This window comes from Meriones unguiculatus, chromosome 9 (genome assembly GCF_030254825.1).
Source record: "Meriones unguiculatus strain TT.TT164.6M chromosome 9, Bangor_MerUng_6.1, whole genome shotgun sequence".
Classification (NCBI taxonomy): Eukaryota; Metazoa; Chordata; class Mammalia; order Rodentia; family Muridae; genus Meriones; species Meriones unguiculatus.
In genome coordinates this window covers 50,870,018-50,887,812 of record NC_083357.1, presented here as the reverse complement: position 1 = coordinate 50,887,812, position 17,795 = coordinate 50,870,018, and the positions used below count along the sequence as shown (strand labels likewise).

Sequence of the window (17,795 nt, the reverse complement as noted above, 5' to 3'; positions counted from 1 at the left end):
TAATCTTATTGACCTTGGCAGAGGCAGGCCAAATAAGTGTGGAAATAGCTTAGCATCGGGTTCTGCCCCACCGAGCTAGCCCATCTTTATTTCTTAAGGAAAACAACAACAACAACAACTTTTGAGACAAGGTCTCTCCATGTAGGTTTGGTTGATCTGGAACTCGCTGTGTAGACCGGGGTGACCTCACACTCACAGAGGACCATCCGCCTCCGCCTCCAGAGTAAGTGCTGGGATTAAAGGTGTGTGCCACCACGCTCGGCTCATTTATTTATCTTAAAATTTCTTTATGTGTGTGCAAGTCCGTGTACGTCGGGGTGGGCTGCGTGTCATGATGTGCGTGCTTGTGGAGGTCACAGGACAAGCTCAGGTAAGGTGGACCTTACCTTCCGACTTGTTTGAGACGGGGTCTCTTTGTTGTGGTCTGCTGTGTGCACAAGGCCAACTAGCCTGTGAGTGTCCCAGCATTCTCCTGTCTCTGCCTCTCACCTTATTGTAGGAACGCTGGGGAGGCAGGCGTGGGCTACCATCCCCAGTTTCACTTGAGTTGTGGGGATTTGAGTTCAGGTCATCATGCTTGTGTGAGGAGAGCCTTACCCACCAAGTGGTCTCCCCACCTCCCCTAGCTCAAGCTAGCTTCTGTTTGCAAATGCCTCTGGGCTGTCTAAGTCTGCCTGTATGGGTGGCTGGGGAAGGTGTGAGATGAGTAGGAATGAAGGGCCTCCCTCTGAATTCCTGCTCAGGACTTAATAAGCTCTTGCTAAGACAAGTTCTTGACGTTGGAAGCGACTTGTCTGCTCCATGACCTGCTCCATGACCTGCTCCGTGAAGCTGGAAGGCCAAGATCTATCCCAGGCCATTGCAGGCTAGACATGCTGTCCCTGCTGTAAAGGAATTGCCTCTGCAGTGTCCACTGCAGCAAATATGACTGAGGGCTTCCCACCCTTCCCCGTGTGCGGTGCCTCCTGCGTGCAAATACTCGGATTCATGTCCCTGATAAGAATATACTCTTGGAGAAGGCTTTTCAGGACCCCGCAGTGTCACAGTGCTGGGTAACAGGAGTGCCTTCAATCTCAACACTCAGGAGGCTGAGGCAGGCAGACATCTAGGACCAGCCTGGTCTACATAAGGCATTCCAAGCCAGCTAAGGCCACATAGCAAAACCTTGCCCCAAAGTAAATAAGTGAAAGAGAATTTAAGGTAGGGGTTGGAGAGATGGCTTGTCAGTTAAAAACAGTGGCTGCTCTTCCAGAGGACCCAGGCTTGATTCCTGGCACCTACATGATGACACACAACTGTATATAATGCTAATTCCAGGGGATCTGACACCCTCTTCCATCCTCTGTGGGCACTAGACATGCACGTGGTCACAGACATACATGCAGACAAAACACTTATTCACATAAAATTAAATTTAAAAAGAATTTAAAGTGTACTGGTAAATTTTACCGGTCCACGGCATGATTGTGCCTGGAGGTGGAAATTGCTGGACAGTCAGCCCTAGCATTCAGTCCTCAATAGGACAAGCCAACCCCAAGCTCTGGAGCGATTTCATAGTCACTCTTCATTTCTTCCTCCCAGGTCCCATAAACTACCACTTTTATCCTCTCTGTAAATCTGAACACTTCAGGTAGCCTTATAAAAGAGGCATCGATCCATCCTAACACTCAGGAGGCAGAGTTAGGCAGATCTCTGTGAGTTCGAGGCCAGCCTGGTCTACAGAGTGAGTTTCAGGACAGCCAAGGCTACACGGAAAAACCCTGTCTTGGAAAAAAACAAAACAAAACAAAACAAAAAAAACAACAAAAAACCATCACCATCAACAAAACTATCTTCGAGGTTCATTATGTTATGGGATGTTTCTGGATTTTATTGAGGTTAAATAATATCTGTAAAGGCCCAAAATAAATTCTAGCATGCCATATATCACACTTGTATTCTGGACATGTGGGTGGTTTTCTCCTTTTGAACACTATGAGTGAACCCTGGCCTCTGGTTCTTTCAGAAGTGGAAGTGCTCATAGCACATACTGTTGAAATGAGAGAGCCACCTCTCTCATCGACATGGGTTTGGTAAGATGCTCAGTGGTTTGGGTTGAATGTGCTGGAAAACTTCCTCCCTTTGCTGCACGTCAGAATTTCTGAAATCTTAGTTTGCCTGCCTTAGGAATATCGAAGTGTGTTGGAGTGAAGTGTCTTCATTACTTTGGAAATGTCTTTTCACTCCTTGAAAAAATACATTTGCAGGATATAAGATTCCAGCGTTTACATCTTTTCTCCTCTCTTGATGTGATTCCAAGTTTATGTCTGTTAAGCCTCCTTGCTCCTTACACTAAGCTTGCCTGTCTTTGCCACATTAAAAGAAGGCTCTTTTTCAGGGGACCTGTTTGTTTGGCTGTGGCTCTGTTTGACCCAGCTCTGCAATTTTAGTAGTTAACACAAATTTTTGGCTGGTGTTTCTTTTTTCCCCTCTAAATCTATCTGGGAATTTAAAGACATTTTCTTGTTCTTTTGTTTGTTTGTTTTGTTGTTTTTTGTTTTTTTTTTTACTATGTTTTAGTAATGGATGGTAGTAACAGCAACAGTGTGGCTGTACTTAACCACTGAACTGCTTATTTCAAATGCTTAAAATGATACCTTTTATGCTACACATATTTCATCTGATAGAGATACATTTTCATGTATCAGAAAAGGGATCCAGGGACGGGGAGTGTCGCTCAGTTGGTGCAGTGCTCACCTCTCATGCTAGAACTCCTGAGCTGGAGTCCCAGCACGCAAACCAGGAGCAATGGTACACACCTGATCTCCCAGAATTCCCCCAGCATTCTGGTGGTAGTGGCAGGAAGCTCCAGAGTCTGAGGTTCTTCTCAGTTACATAGTGAGTTTAAGGCCAACCTGGGCTACATGAGATCGTGCCTCAAAAAGGGAGGGGGATTCTATGAAGATGTATCAATGAATGGTTAACTGTTTGTATTAATAAGCACTTAGCTGTGTGTAGACATTAAAGTTTATGAGGGGAATAAGAGAACGGTATAAAACTGGGAATGGTAACACATGACTTTGATCACAGCCCTGTGCAGGTCCAGGCAGGGAGGTGAGGGGTTCAAGGTCCTCTGATAATTCCCAGATTCGAGGACAGCCTGCACTACACAGTGAGAGAGGGCCTGCCTCAAACAGCAGAAACGAAAAGAAGCAATAAAGAAGAGCAGAAATGTGCATAAACCTGTTTAGAAAGATATCTGAGTGACAGATCTATTGGCCCAATGCTGGAAAGGTGGAGGCGGGAGGACCGTGAGTGTGAGGCTAGCCTGGCAGATGTGGTGAGATTCTGTCTCAAACAAACAGAACTGAAGGCTCAAGTAGAAGCAGGTTCAAGGGAATTAATTGTTCCTGGATAGGGACTTTATAGGTGGACTATTTTTATTTTCTTGTATCTTATGGGTTTTTTTTTTCCCCAAGATTTATTTAGAAGGGTGACAGACCTCTTGGAATTGGACTTACAGGCTGTTGTGAGCCACACAACTTGCTTGTTGGGAACTAAACTTGGATCCTTTGGAAGAGCAGCAAGCGCTCTTAACTACCAAGTCGTCCCTCAGCCCTGTATGTCCTTACTCAAAGCTTCATCTTCTCATTTTTCTGAGATGACTCCATGGAGCATGCGCAGTGACACTGGGTTGCAGCCTCCTGTTTTTCCCTAGGACACCGTCCAGGCATGAAGCAGCTTCCCTTCCTCCCTGCTACTCTAACCCAGAACCTTTGCTGTTGAACTTTTGTACCTAACTGAAATTACTGGGCCCAGAGTGTGCCTATGGTACACAGAGATAAACTTGCTGGAGTGAGTGTGTGTGTGTGTGAGAGAGAGATTCCAGTCCAAGAGGATATTGTGAGCCAATAAGGAAGTCCACAGGGCAGACTTACTTTTTGTTTTCCTTTCTGTGCAGGCATCCTCACGTCATTGTCATCAACAGTAACCAGTGCTGGCCTTTTTCATAGTTGATAGTTCATAAAAAGCATTGTCACAGCCAATCACCACAGATGTGAGGTTGGAAATACTGCAGATGAAGAAATCCGAAACCCTCTAGCTTTTTTTTTCTTTCTTTCTTTTTTCTTCTTATGGTGGCACTGCAGGTCCCTTGTCACTGTGCTAACTGCTGGGAAACACCAGAAGGGGAGAGATATAACTAGGGGAAGACAAAAAATTAAGCAAGCAAGTAAACAAACAAAAAGCCGAACGACTACAAAAATCTGTCACTTTGGGGAACTGGGCTGCACTTGGAGAAGTCACAAAAGCAAATCCCGGGGTTGGGCAGAAAAGAGCTAGCTACTGGGTAAGTTTCTGCCTGGAGGGAGGCCTCACCCGCTCTGGCCTCTGCTGCTCCCTTCTCTTGGGCTGTTTTCTGTTGGAAGCCCCTCCGGGGCTGAAGGCATGCTTCTCTTCAGGATTCCATGCCTGGCAGGCCCCTCTTGTTTTTCTGTATTGAAGCTGAGATGCCTTCACACAGCCACTGGATCCTGAGACACCTATGCTTCCTGTCTCAGTAAATTAAAAACCTCACCTGTTTCCTCACAGAAAGCAGTGTGGAGTATGCGGCGATTTCTGCTCACAGAACCTAAGTCCCTTTTCGGAACCCTTAAGGCAAGGGTACTGGGAAAGCAAACTTACTCCATTTCTTAACTAGTGTAGAGAGACAAAGGGATTTTGGAGGGATAGCTCAGTCATTTAGAGCATTGACTGTAAAAACAAACAAAGGAGCAGCCATAACAGCTTGCCTACATGCATACTTGCAATATATCGAGTAGTTTAGAGCCCTTCCTACTGCTTGCTTACTGTGTCCAGATAAAGCCAAAGATCTGAGTTCTGTGCTTTCTGAGCCAGTCTCATGCCAGTGTGGCAGAACCCCGCTCCTCATGGACTCCCAGCTGGGTGTGCGGCAATATTTCTTTTCTTTTCTTTTCTTTTCTTTTCTTTTCTTTTCTTTTCTTTTCTTTTCTTTTCTTCTCTTCTCTTCTCTTCTCTTTTCTTTTCTTTTCTTTTATTTTCTTTTCTTTTCCCTTTCCTTTTTTTGGTTTTTCCATTTCTCCTTTCTCTCCCTCCCTTTTGCTATCCTCCCCAACTCCTGTCTTTCTTTGTTGTTGTTGTTTTTCGAGACAGGGTTTCTCTGTGTATTCCTGGCTGTCCTGGACTCACTTCGTAGACCAGGCTGGCCTTTCACTCACAGAGATCTGCCTGCTTCTGCTTCCCCTGGGAGTCCTGGGATTAAAGGTGTGCACACCACACCTGGCTCTTTTTGTTTGTTTGTTTTTTCAAGACAGGGTTTCTCTGTGTAGCACTGGCTGTCCTGGAACTAGCTCTGTATCAAGCTGGTCTCAAACTCAGAGATCCACCTGCCTCTGCCTCCCCAAGTGCTGGCATTAAAGGCATAGATTATTTCTTAAAGCAAATGAGCTGAGGATATTTGTGAGGACTCATAAGAGATAAAAATAGGAAAAAGAAGCTTTGAAGAGTGCATTTATTTCTGGACAGGGTCTTATCATAAAGCCCTGGCTAGTCTGGACTCACTTACTATGTAGATCAGGCTGGTGATTATGCTTGAGCGTGTGCACATGCACAAACACACACACACACACACAGGAAATGGAGTATTGTCTAGTGGTTAAGGGTACAAACTCTGGAGTAATAAAATTCTGCTCTGTTAATTACCAGCTGTTTTATCAATCTTTCTGTGTTTTGATTAATTATAAAACCTCCTGGGCTAGGTTATTGTGAAGATGGAATGAAACAAGACACATAACACATGCTCAGTAAATAGTAATCATCACTACAATAAACACTACTGAATTTCCAGTGGGACGTGCATAGATTCAAATTTCCTGGTAGAACAGAGAAAGCTGACTTAACTGCTGCTCCAAATGGCTAGCTTTTCCTTCTGATAAATGTCCAGCTCCACCCTTTCCTCTCAGAGCCCTTTAATGACTCACTCTTCACGTATTCTCTCTTTTCTCCCAGAGACCTGACCTGAGGGAATTACTAAGGAAGTTAGTGTTCTCTGGCTTGCCATCTTAACGGAGAGGAAGGTGTGGTCAATGCTCAAAGTCACTTGACAGTTCCTTGTCTGATACAGGAGGTTAAAGCTTGCTGTATTGCTCACCTTGGTTAAAGCATGCTGTATTACTTACCTGAAGGTGGGCTCTGTGCTGGGGCGTCACTCAGGGCACTTTATATGAGAAGCCCTCGGGTTCTGTGGTTTGAGCTGTGGTTGTGGTTGACCTTTGTTGATCCTGACAAGGCCTCATGTAAGAGGCCTGGCTCTGTATCTCTCCAGCAGCTGATCGGAAGTGTGGGGAAAGGGGACGGGATGGGATGCTTTGAGTGTGGCCCTCAGCCCCCTGTTAAATCCTAAGGTTCTCCTACAGTACTTCAGATTGTCTCTGGAGGGACTGAGTCCTGATGAGTAGAAAGCAACACATACGCTTTGGTATCCTCTTTTCCCCCCTGATATGCAGTTTCTCCTCTCTTCCTCCTGAAATGGGACACCCACCCCCTACAAAGGCCCCAATGTAGGTCTTAGGCCCTGTTCTCAGAGGAACACAATCCAAGAACCACCTTCTCCTCGGCTTCCTCTTCATTGTTTTCCCAAGAATGTCTCTGTGACCAGGGTTGTTGTTTGCAAGGAACGAGAAAAAAAGAAAGTAAACACAGCCAAATCTAACCACCTCAGAGCTGGGGCCTAATGTCCACTGGCACCTAGGATATATTATGGATTCTGATCTGTTGTTACATGAGCTCTTGAGGCTGGATAGTATTAGCCTATTTAAATTTTTTTATTTATCTTTTTATTTGCATGAGTGTTTGGCCTATACATACTTCTGCACCATGTGTGTGCTGTGTCCACATGGACCAGAAAAGGCAATGGACTCTTGAAGATAGATGGTTGTTAGCCAATCGATTTTCTCTGCCAACGAAATAAGCAAGTTTACGTCGAATTAAAACTATAAAAGCAGGTTTATTGGGGACAGTTCTTAGGTCAGCTTACTGGTCTCAGAGAATGAGACTAGGGAAGTCACCATGCAGCCAGGGAGGGGAGGTGTACAACAGAGAGAGAGAGAAGAAACACAGGGGGGTTGGCTGGTGGGCCTTTTTCATATGCAGCACACACCTGGCATTGGCTGGTGATGACATGAGCAATTGTTAGGTCCCTGAGAACAGTCCAGTGGAATTGCCTGTATGTTAACAGGGTTAGGGTTAGGGGCCCTGGGTCTGAACCCAACCTCTCAGCCTTTTGTTGATAATAAATGAACAAGGGGCAGTGTAATCATCTATGGCTCCTTCCTGATGATTTTGGGGGGTTGTTATTGGAGTTCCTGAAAGGTGGAATTTTGGGCAAACGGGCGGTTCACTTGCTGTCCAGGCTCTGTAGAACCACCTGGGGCTAGCCGATTTGAAGTTGTCCTGCATGAAGGTTTTGAAGAAACACCAGAACCTGACAGGATGTTGGAACACACACACACACACACACACACACACACACATATACATACAATGTTTCATATATATATTTGGCATATATATGTTATATGCCATATTTACACAGATACAGACACATAGACACACACACACACACACATATATACTTGACAGGATGTTGGAATAGATAGAGAGATAGAGAGATAGAGAGATAGATAGATATGGGGGCAGAGGAGGATAAAGGTAAGGCATTTAGGGAGAAAAATTTTTTCCTTAGGTGTACATTTGAAAACTTTTAAGCCCATTGTCTTGATAACTGGGGGAGGGGAGTCCCAAAACCAGGGAAAGGGAAAGGACCCCACCCGGTGGAATGGCAATAGTTGGGGAACCTTAGGCTGTTGATTGACAGGGGTACTTAATCTGGAGTTCATTTGACCCGTGAGTGGTGGATTCAAGTTGATTCCCTGAAGCTTACTGGAGTCGTTTTGTTTTGTTTTGTTTTGTTTGTTTTTGAGACAGAGTCTCGCTATAAACCAGATCTAACTGCCTCCACCTCCCTAGTGCTGGGATTAAAGGTATGCGCCACCACACTGGGCTTACAAGAATCTTTTTAAGTTTACAAAAGGAGAAACGTTTTAGACATGTTAGCATCACCATTGTTTGCAGTCTGTGCCGAAACCCACTCTGTACAGAAGGCAGTAGGCTCACATTTTTGTCATAGAGGCTCCGGGTTAACGGCGTGAACACTGAGGTGAGCTCAGGGAAGACGGAAGCCTTCTGTGGAGAAGAAGGGACAAAACCTCACGTGATCTTGATTCAGTATGACTATAAACTGGAAACGCTCCCTCCCCTCTCTAAAAGACTGAATATATATGGCTTTAGCACACCGAGAAGCGCTTTTAAGTCTATACTTAAAAGACAACCAGAGGAAATTTAAAATCTTAAGCTTGTGACCATGATAATAATGGATCATATAGTGGAAGCCTTTACCAGAGTTAGACTAATAATTTATAAGAACTCCATTGATTAATGTTAAATCTCTGAACTTTGAAGTCTTAATACAAGAATAGTACATCGAGGGAAGGGAATCTGAAGCATTTTTTTATTTTTTTTATATATCTTAAAATCATTTTCTTATCATCATTTACACTTTCATGTCCTCCAACCTTCATAGCTTCTATTTACCAACCTTAAAACACCTTCTTAAACTGGGCATGGTGGCACCTGCCTGTAATCCCGGCACTTGGGAGGCAGAGGCAGGCATATCTCTGTGAGCCCGAGGCCAGCCTGGTCAACAAAGCAAGTCTAGAACAGCCAGGCTTGATACCCAGAGCAGCCTTGTTTTGAAAAAAGGACCAGCTTGATCAACAAAGCAAGTCTAGGACAGCCAGGGCTTGATACACAGAGAAACCCTGTCTTGAAAAACCAACCAATCAACCAACCAACCAAACAAACAAACAAAAAACCCACCTTCTTAGATCCTAAAACACTTTCTGAGATCCTCACAACCTAAGCTTCTGTATCCTCTGACCTTAGTCACCATGAGACACAGGTGGCTGATTACTGGGAGCAGTCACTGTAAAGCAAGATATTTTTTAGATAAGGGAATAGTAAAAGTTACTTTGAAACCTGTTTTCTGAGTCTAGTAACAAAGTAATCTCTGTCTAGACCCAGTAGCTCTAGGAGAGTGAGGCCTGTGGCCTTGTTTTTACATTTGAAGATGACTGAGAAGGCAGCCAAAACCTTGGTTAAACTGAAAAATCTTTTGCTAGTCTAGTCTTCAAATCCATCAGTGACCCTAGAAGGATAAAGTTTACCCGAGTAAACAGGAAGGGCAGACCAAGCTTCCGAAACTAGTAAAACTGACACAGAGTTACCAGCTCCTTGGACAGTCACCCAAGGCTCCTCTGTGGTCAGTGGGGCACCCTTCTTCCTCCTTCCAGGCCCAGAAGATTTGACAGTCTTTTCTGTGAAGCAGGGACTTGGAGGGACTGAATCCACTTCTCAGTGTCCTGCTTCTCCACAGTTTGAACAGCATGCTGTCGGCCGTTGGGGTAAAGGGCAGTTCACGGCCCAGCGGCCAGCTTTGCTACACTTAGAACAGGCAGGTGGAGCTTCTTCTGTGCCCATCTTCTTTGGAGGGTGCTGTCAAGAGCTGGCATGTTTATCATGAAAATTTTTTTAAATTAAACATTTAAATGTGCTTGAGAACCACCTATTTATCTAAAATATGTCTGAATAGACAAACTTTGCTTGTTTCTAGTTACCCATCCTAGGTTTAACCTTGAAAATGTATACAAAAGGCTAAGTTAGGCTTATTCCTGTGAGGAATCATGTTAGTATTTAGCGTGACTACAAACATAGTTCTGAACACATTAAAGGATTTGTTTATTTATAAAGTGACTATTAATTTGCATTTCTTTCTTTCTTCCTTCCTTCCTTTCTTTTATGAGACAGGGTTTCTCTGTGTAGCCTTGGCTGTCCTGGACTCCCTTTGTAGACCAGGCTGGCCTTGAACTCACAGAGACCCTCCTGCCTCTGCTCCCAGAGCCCAGCTCTTGCATTTTTAAATTGTCCTTAGCAGTTAGTAGCTTCTGTAAGGTTAGGTTCTGCAGCTTTATCCTTGCTTAGTTTGAGCCTTAAAAACAACAACCTTTGACTTGAAGCTCTTTAGATATCACTGTTATAATAATGATTAATATGCCACACAACAGATCTGGTATAAAGGGGGCTTATTGTGGGAAAGGGGGAGGGGGGAGAGAGAGGAGGGGCGTGCCCATGACAGAGAAAGACAGAGGGACAGAGAGAGAGCGTGTAAGAGAAAGGAAGCTAGGGTGGGAATTGGCGGTTTTTCTTATCAGGCACACAACAGAAGTTGCTAGGTCCCTGAAAGGTCTCTGAAAGGCCCCTGAAGGCAGGTCAGTGGAGCAGCCTGTACACTAACAATCACAATATAACTTTTAATCATAGATACAGTCCACAGAAACTGGCAAATTTACTGGTCCTGCAAATGGGCACAGTAAGAAAACCGAAATAGCCATTCCATGGGTGAAAAGGGAAAACGTTTATTCTAAACTGCTGAGGCTGTTCCGGAGAAAGGGGGGCTTGTGAGGTGTGGTGGGCTTGTGAGCAGGGACTGAGAGAGCCTAGTGGCCAGCACTGATCTTGACAGGTTAGTGGGCACCACAGTCATAGTTAGTGGACTCGCCAGAGAAGAGAATGACTTCTTTTTTAGCAGGAACTTTCTTCAAGCCCCTGAGGGAATGGGCTCTTTTGTCTAAATGCCTGACCCTGGAAAAAGGACTTTTTTGGGGACCAGACACACTATTGTAGAATATCGCAGGGTTTTTGTTTGTTTGTTTGTTTTTTTATGGTTTAGTTTATCCAAACAGCTAAGGCTTAAAGGACAAGGAAGCTAGGCAAGCATTACCATGAACCTCATTAGACCTTAGGAGTTTACAGGTCTTGGTTATTAACTATTTTTAGGAGCTTGGTATTGAGCCATTAGCAAAGATGTAAGTAGTCACATGTATATCTTAAGTTAGCTTTTTAAATTCTGAATAGACCTTCATAACCTTAAAAATTCACCGTCCTATACAGTGTATTTTAAACCAGCACTGAATCACATATACAGTACATTGTATCAAACATAACTTTGAATTTCTATCATCATACAAAAACCCATACCAATCTAAAATGTTTGAGACATGTTGCTTTCTTAGTCCAAAAGGAGAACAATAGTAAATGAAGCTCTCAGCAGGGCTGAGAAGTTTCATGATTGTTGCCTTGTACAATGCGGTCATCGTAAGATGGTGAGGTCACAGGGCAGGTTTTAAGGCATGTGGCCGACTGGGCTGCTATTTAAAAACATTTGCTTTCCTAGTAAATGAATCTATCTATCTATCTATCTATCTATCTATCTATCTATCTATCATCTATCTATCTAAATGAGTTGCATTCAAGTTATATACACATATACACAGAGTTAAATCCAAGTTACATACATACATACATGCATATCAAGTTGAAACTGAGTTACATACACACACATACAGACATATATATGCCCTAAACAAGAGTTGAACTTTTCTCTCTGTCACTCTCACACACGCCCGTGTATAGATTTTAATTATAAGCCTTTTGTTACAAGTTTAAAGCCCTGTGCTCTGCCCAAAGTTTGGCTATGAGTCTCAGGATCTGCTCTGATACCTTGCAGGGTGGAGCCTTTCAGAGGCCCTCTGTGGTAGGCTCCTGTCCTGTTCCCTGTTTTCTCCCTCCTCTGATGTCCACCCTCTTTGCCTTTCTGAATGGAGATTGAGCAGATTAGCCACAGTCCTCCTTCTTGATTAGTTTCTTTAGGTGTACAGATTTTAGTATGTTTATCCTATATTATATATCTAATATCCACTTATGAGTGTGTCTTTCTGTTTCTGGGAATCTTTTGAAAGACGGGAGAGATAGTAAGACCTGGAGAGGACAGGAGCTCCACAAGGAGAGCAACAGAACCAAAATATCTGGGCCCAGGGGTCTTTTCTGAGACTGATACTCCAACTAAGGACCATTCATGGAGATAACCTAGAACCCCTGCACAGATGTAGCCCATGGCAGTTCAGTGTCCAAGTGGGTTCCCTAGTAATGGGAACAGAGACTATCTCTGACATGAACTGATTGGCTGGCTCTTTGATCACCTCCCCTTGAGGGGGGAGCAGCCTGACCAGTCCATAGAAGAAGACAATGCAGTCAGTCCTGATGAGACCCGATAGACTAGGATCAGAAGGAAGGAGAGGAGGACCTCCCCTATCAGTGGACTTGGGGAGGGACATGGGTGGAGAAGGGGGGAAGGTGGGATTGGAAGGGGAGGAGGGAGGGAGCTATAGGGAGGATACAAAGTGAATAAACTATAATTAATAACAATAAAAATTGAAAAAAGAAGCTAAAGCCAATTTTTGTTGTAGATTTATATATATATAAAACCATACCCAATGAGAAACTTACAAATTCTTAGATAAGGAATTTACAACATAGTCTTAAGATATTTTTTGTTCGCGAGCAGAGTGTATTGGAGCGAGAAATAAAAGGTTTTTGAGAGTGGGGACGTAGACCCTTAAGCGTAGAACAGAGTGAGTTTAGATATAAGATGTTTTGGAATCATTTGTCCATGGCAGTGAGAATTTAGAAATAAAAGAGTGCCAGTTTCCGGCCTTCGGGGCCAAGGTGTTGAAATAAAATCTAAGTCCGTGAAGAAAGCGAGAAGGTGTTTAGCTCAGTGAAGGCTGTCTGCAGAAAGCCAACAGCGCCGTGCACGCGGGCAGGCTGAGAGACGGTGTCATGCGGTGGGCACAGCGGGCTAAAGAACTGGACCCTAGAATTATGAATCAAATTCACAGACAAATGAGTCACACATTCCTCAGGAGTCAGATGAGCAGCTTGGCTGGAGCAGTTTATCTGGTGTTGAGTGCCCCGGATGAAAGGTTTGGGATCCAGGTCTTTGGAGGCCAGGGGGTCAGCCCGCGTGATCATCCCTGCTAGTAGGGGTTAGGCCGTAGAATACTGGCTACAGAGGAGGAATGGGAGCACAGTTCCCAAAAAATCTGGACATAGGGAGCTCAGACCAATTGCCCTTCGGCTGGCAGCAATAGCCAATATCCCGGAGGAGGCTAAAGTCTGGAGAGTGCCCCCTGGTGGCCATTTAGACTCATTACTGGGGCCAGGCAACAGAACAAAAGGGGAATCAGGTGTTCTGGGTGCAAGGTGTGTGACAGCCTCACTTGGGATACATTTTGCAGCACGCCCCCCGGCCCCCGGGGTGTCTGGCTATGGAGCAGGGTCCCACCCGATAGCCTGGGGTCAACAGTGGGGTCCAACGTCTCTGGAGCCTTCGGAACAAAGGTTGTTTTTGTTTCGGAATAGGCTTGCCCGGTGAGGCTGCAGCTTGGCAGGGGGTCCTGCGGGTCTAAGACCCAGAAGTACTTCTTAGGTAACTGCTGGGAAAGCCACTCCGGTCAGGTGGAAAGAAAGTTAGTCCTTGGAAGGAGTGGTCCCAGTCCCCGTGTGGCCGAGGGCGGGGTCTCAGCACCAAGAGAATGAGAACAGGTTTTTTCTCCGCCGACAAAATAAGCCAATTCAAGCCTAATTAAAAGTATAAGATCACAACCGGGCATGATTTACTGCGCGCCTACAATCCCAGTATTGGGGAGGCAGGGGCAGACAAATCTCTATGAGTTCGAGGCCAGTCTGGTCTACAAAGGAGTCCAGGACAGCCAAGGCTACACAGAGAAACCTTGTCTCGAAAAAACACAAACAAAAACCTAAAAAAAAAAAAAAAGTTATAAATTCAGGTTCACCGGTCTCAGAGAATGAGATCAGGGCAATTGTCATGCAGATAGGAAGGGGAAGGAATGCATGCAAAGAGAGAAAAATGCAGAGGGAGGTAAAGAGAGAGAGAGAGAGAAAGAGAGAGAGAGAGAGATTGGGCCTAGCAGGTTAGGGTTAGGGGTTCCTGTTTGAAACCCAGCATTAGCCACCCTGTGGTGCTCAAAACTGCTCTTCTCCGGAAGAGCAGCTGGAGCTCTTAATGTTAAACCACCTCTCCAGGGTGGAGTAGCCCCATTTTAAGGAAGCTGGGCCTGGGGTAGCAATCTGGAATCCCAGCGCTTGGCATGCTGGGGCAGGCAAGAGGATCACTCTGTGTGTGTGTGTGTGTGTGTGTGTGTGTGTGTGTGTGTGTGTGTGTGTGTGTCAGCCTGAGCTACACCGCGAATTCCAGGCCAGCCTGCTCTCCATAGCAACATCTTGTTAGAGAGGTAGGTTACTGAGAGAGAGAGAGGGCAGGCCAAGTCCATACAAAAACAGGCAGATGAGGATTTTAAACCCAGATTTGTGCTCTGTCCTTTTTGGGAGAGCTTCTTTGAGGAAACCTTTGAGGGGCCTTTCTTTGAGGGGCCTTTCTTTTGTTTCTCTTGAGACAGTTCAACTTTATTGAACCAGAACGTCTTTAATTGGATCAGAGTTACATTTGTGCTAACATCAACACCTCAGCAGGAGAGCATATTCGTCACCCGGAGTTTCCTCATGTCCCTTTCAGCCCCCTGTTCTGTCCTTCAGGGTCACTGCTCCTTTCCCAATGACCGTAGTCTTTAGAGTGGCTTGCGGTTTTGGTTTTATGGAAGTGGAATCACACATGTGTGTGTCCTCTTTTGTCCCGATCTCTTTCATGCAATGTGATTATTGTTCCTGTGATTGGCAGGATCATTATTCTTCCATGCTGTTATGTGTATCGGCACATCAGACCTTTTATTGGTAGGTAGTATCCCATTGTACAGGTACAAAATGCCTCTGTCTCTTTTACGCTTACAATTTTTCCCCGTGGAGCTGAGGAATCAGACTGCGGCCTCATGCAGACTAGGAGAGGTTTTTTGTTTGTTTGTTTGTTAACCACTGAGCAACACTCCCAGTGTGGCACACACTTTCAGTTGTGAATAACTCTCTAGAATGGCTCGGCCTTCTGGTAGGTAGATATTTAACTTTTTGTGAAATTGCCAAATGTCAGGAAGATTGTAAATGAGAGGCCAGCCTGGATTATATAGCAGACAAGAAAGAAAGGTAAGTTAGGTGTAATGGCGCCTGCCTTTGATCCTAGAACTTGGGAGGCAGAAGGAAAAGGATCTCTGTGAGTTTGAGGCCAGTCATCTACATATGAGCCTTTTAAAGATGTCAGTAAAAATACTCTCTTCCTGACTTACTCCCACATTCTCCCTCCTTTTTTCTTCCTTTCTTCCTTCCTCTCTTTCTTTCTTTTTCTTTTTTTAATGTGTCCCAGGCTAGCCTGAGTGCAGAGCCCTCCTGTCTGAGTCTGAGTGTCTTCAGGGCTGTGATTACTATATGCACCAACATGTCTTCTCTTCATAGCAGTTTTTGAAGGGCAAAAAAGTTTTGCTTCTGATTTTTAGACAAGGTCTCTCTATGTAGCCGTGGCTCTCCTGAGACTCTTCTTGTAGACCAGACTGGCCTCAGACTCAGAGAGATCCACCTGCCTCTGCCTCCTGATATTAAAGGTGTACACCACCACACCCACCCATCATGAAGGGCAAACGTTTTATTTGATAAAATCCAACCCAAGGTTGTTGTGGTTTTTTGTTGTTTTCTTTTGTTTTGATGGATTACACTTTTGGTGTGTACCTCATGGATTTTCTTTTAAATTTTCTTTTAGTTTTTAAGGAAGTTTATTTTGCAAGTGACAAGTTGAGGTTTTCTGCTTGTTTGCTGTTTGTTTTTTAAATAGGAGAACTATGAACAGGAACCTCTATATACCTTGAGCTAGATGTTGTGAAAGGAGACGCCCTACCCCGAACCATAACTGCTGCTCTGAGTGCAGTGGAGAAATAACACAAATGAGCACCAAAGATGCTTAAGCACCCACTGCACCAGCCTGAAGATGCCCTTTCCAGAGTTCTCTGCCAAAGGCTTGTAGGGTTTTCTTTTCTTTAAGTATTGGAAACTGGGCAGGCTTAGTTTTATGTTGTTTCAGGTCAGATCCATGATTTATGAAGACCAAGGCAGTGGCTGCTTGGAATGTGTATTGAACCGGAAGACCAATGTCCGTAGTTAGACCAATGTCTGTAGTTAGAGTAACTCGAGAACAGAACTAACGCAGTGGGACTGCAGAGGAAGGATCCCAGTCTAGAGATATTTCTGAGGTATTAATAGAAAGGTCTGGTGGATGAGAAAGTCTGAATATTTAACCTTCTATTTTGGGATGTTGACAGGATGGTAAGGCCATAAACTCAGACATGGAATGCAGAAGGGACATAAAGTGTGGAAATAGATTATGTATGGATGTGAAAAGCCACCTCCATATGAGAGCCACATGCTGCAGCCTCAAGGGATCTTGAGCTGAGCAAGCAAGGAAAAGCAAGAGACCAGGACATGGGGAGTGACGAAAGCCTCCTTGAGATGAACACCGTGGGCCAGGCATGGTGGTGTACCACTGTGAGCCTAGCTACTTAGGAGGCTGCCGCAGGAGAATTGTAAATTCAAGGCTGGTTTTGAATACTTGGTTAAGGCTCTGTCTGACTCACGATAAACTTTAAAAGGGAGTGTGGTTGGAGACAAAGTTTAGTGGTAGAGTGTGTACTTAGAAGTCAGTATTCTCCGGTTTCCATCTCCAGCATGCCAGAACAAACAAGACAAACAAAACAAAAACACCAAGTCTAAAATGGGTAAACAAGCAACCTCTCTCTCATACATGCAGACTAGTGGACCAACTGAGGTCAGAGAAGCAGACCCACAGTAGTGAAGTGGGAAGGGAGCCATTGAGTTGGCAGCTACTGAAAGGGCATCTGTCTAAGCTTGGATTTTGCAAAAGGGGAAACTGAGCAACGGCGGGAATGCATGCAGTGTTTTAACTGGGTATTTCAGAAAATGAGAGCAAGGCAGCAACGGTGACTGGACCCAGGAAGGAAGAAAGGCCAGGGGTTGGTGTTTTGCTGAGACTGTTGTGGGCTATCCCAGGAGTGGCTTTAGACTCTAAGGGTTAGAGAGTGCCCCAGACACGAACACACAAAAAATAGGGCCTGGAGAGATGGCTCAGTGGGTAAGAGCACTGACTGCTCCTCCAAAGGGCTGGATGGAGTTCAATTCCCAGCACCTACACAGCAGCTCACAACTGCCTGTAACTTCAACGTCTTGACACCCTCACACAGACACACATGCAGGAAGAACACAGATGAACATAAAATAGAAACAAATACATTAAAAAGGAATGGGAAGCTGAAACTGTCCACAAGTTTAGGTACTCATTGGCTTGGGATCACACCAACAGGCAGCAGCTTCCCTATATTTCCCGTCTGAATTTATGTTACAGCAGGCAGCGGGCAAGCTGCTTGTGTGGGAGGAGAGCCTTGTTCTCTTTTGTTCCAGGCTGGCTTCAAACTCACCATGCCACCAGGGATGACACTGAATCTCTGATCCTTCTGCTGGGAGCACAGTTTATGCAGAGCTGGGATTCAACCTCAGGGTTTTGTGCATTCAAGGCTTACTGAGTTCCATCAACTGAGCTATGACCCTTGCTTTGGATAACTTTATGTACCAATTTGGGAAGACCTTTTTTTTTTTTTCTTTTTTTAATAGATTAAGGTCTAAATTGGTGAGCTTTAAACAAATACAGCATTGTTCTCTGGAATGCAGTGAGCCTCATCCAAAGCCTGAATGAAACAAACAAACAAACAAACAAACAAACAAATAAAAACTCATTTCCTCTAACAAGAGGGGATTGATTATCTACCTGCCAAGCCTCGGATGTTTTCTGTACCTTTGACTCTTCCAAGGTCTTG

The 17,795-nt window shown here is 44.7% G+C and overlaps 1 protein-coding gene across 1 annotated transcript in view; it reads left to right on the top strand.

Moving 5' to 3' along the window:
* The window catches only part of Nfatc4 (nuclear factor of activated T cells 4), a 32,726-nt gene that overhangs the window by 214 nt on the left and 14,717 nt on the right, over positions 1-17,795 (top strand). Inside the window, exon 2 of the mRNA XM_060391154.1 lies at positions 146-223. The gene's annotated coding sequence lies outside the window, so the exon portion shown is untranslated. The remainder of the gene's footprint in view (positions 1-145; positions 224-17,795) is intronic.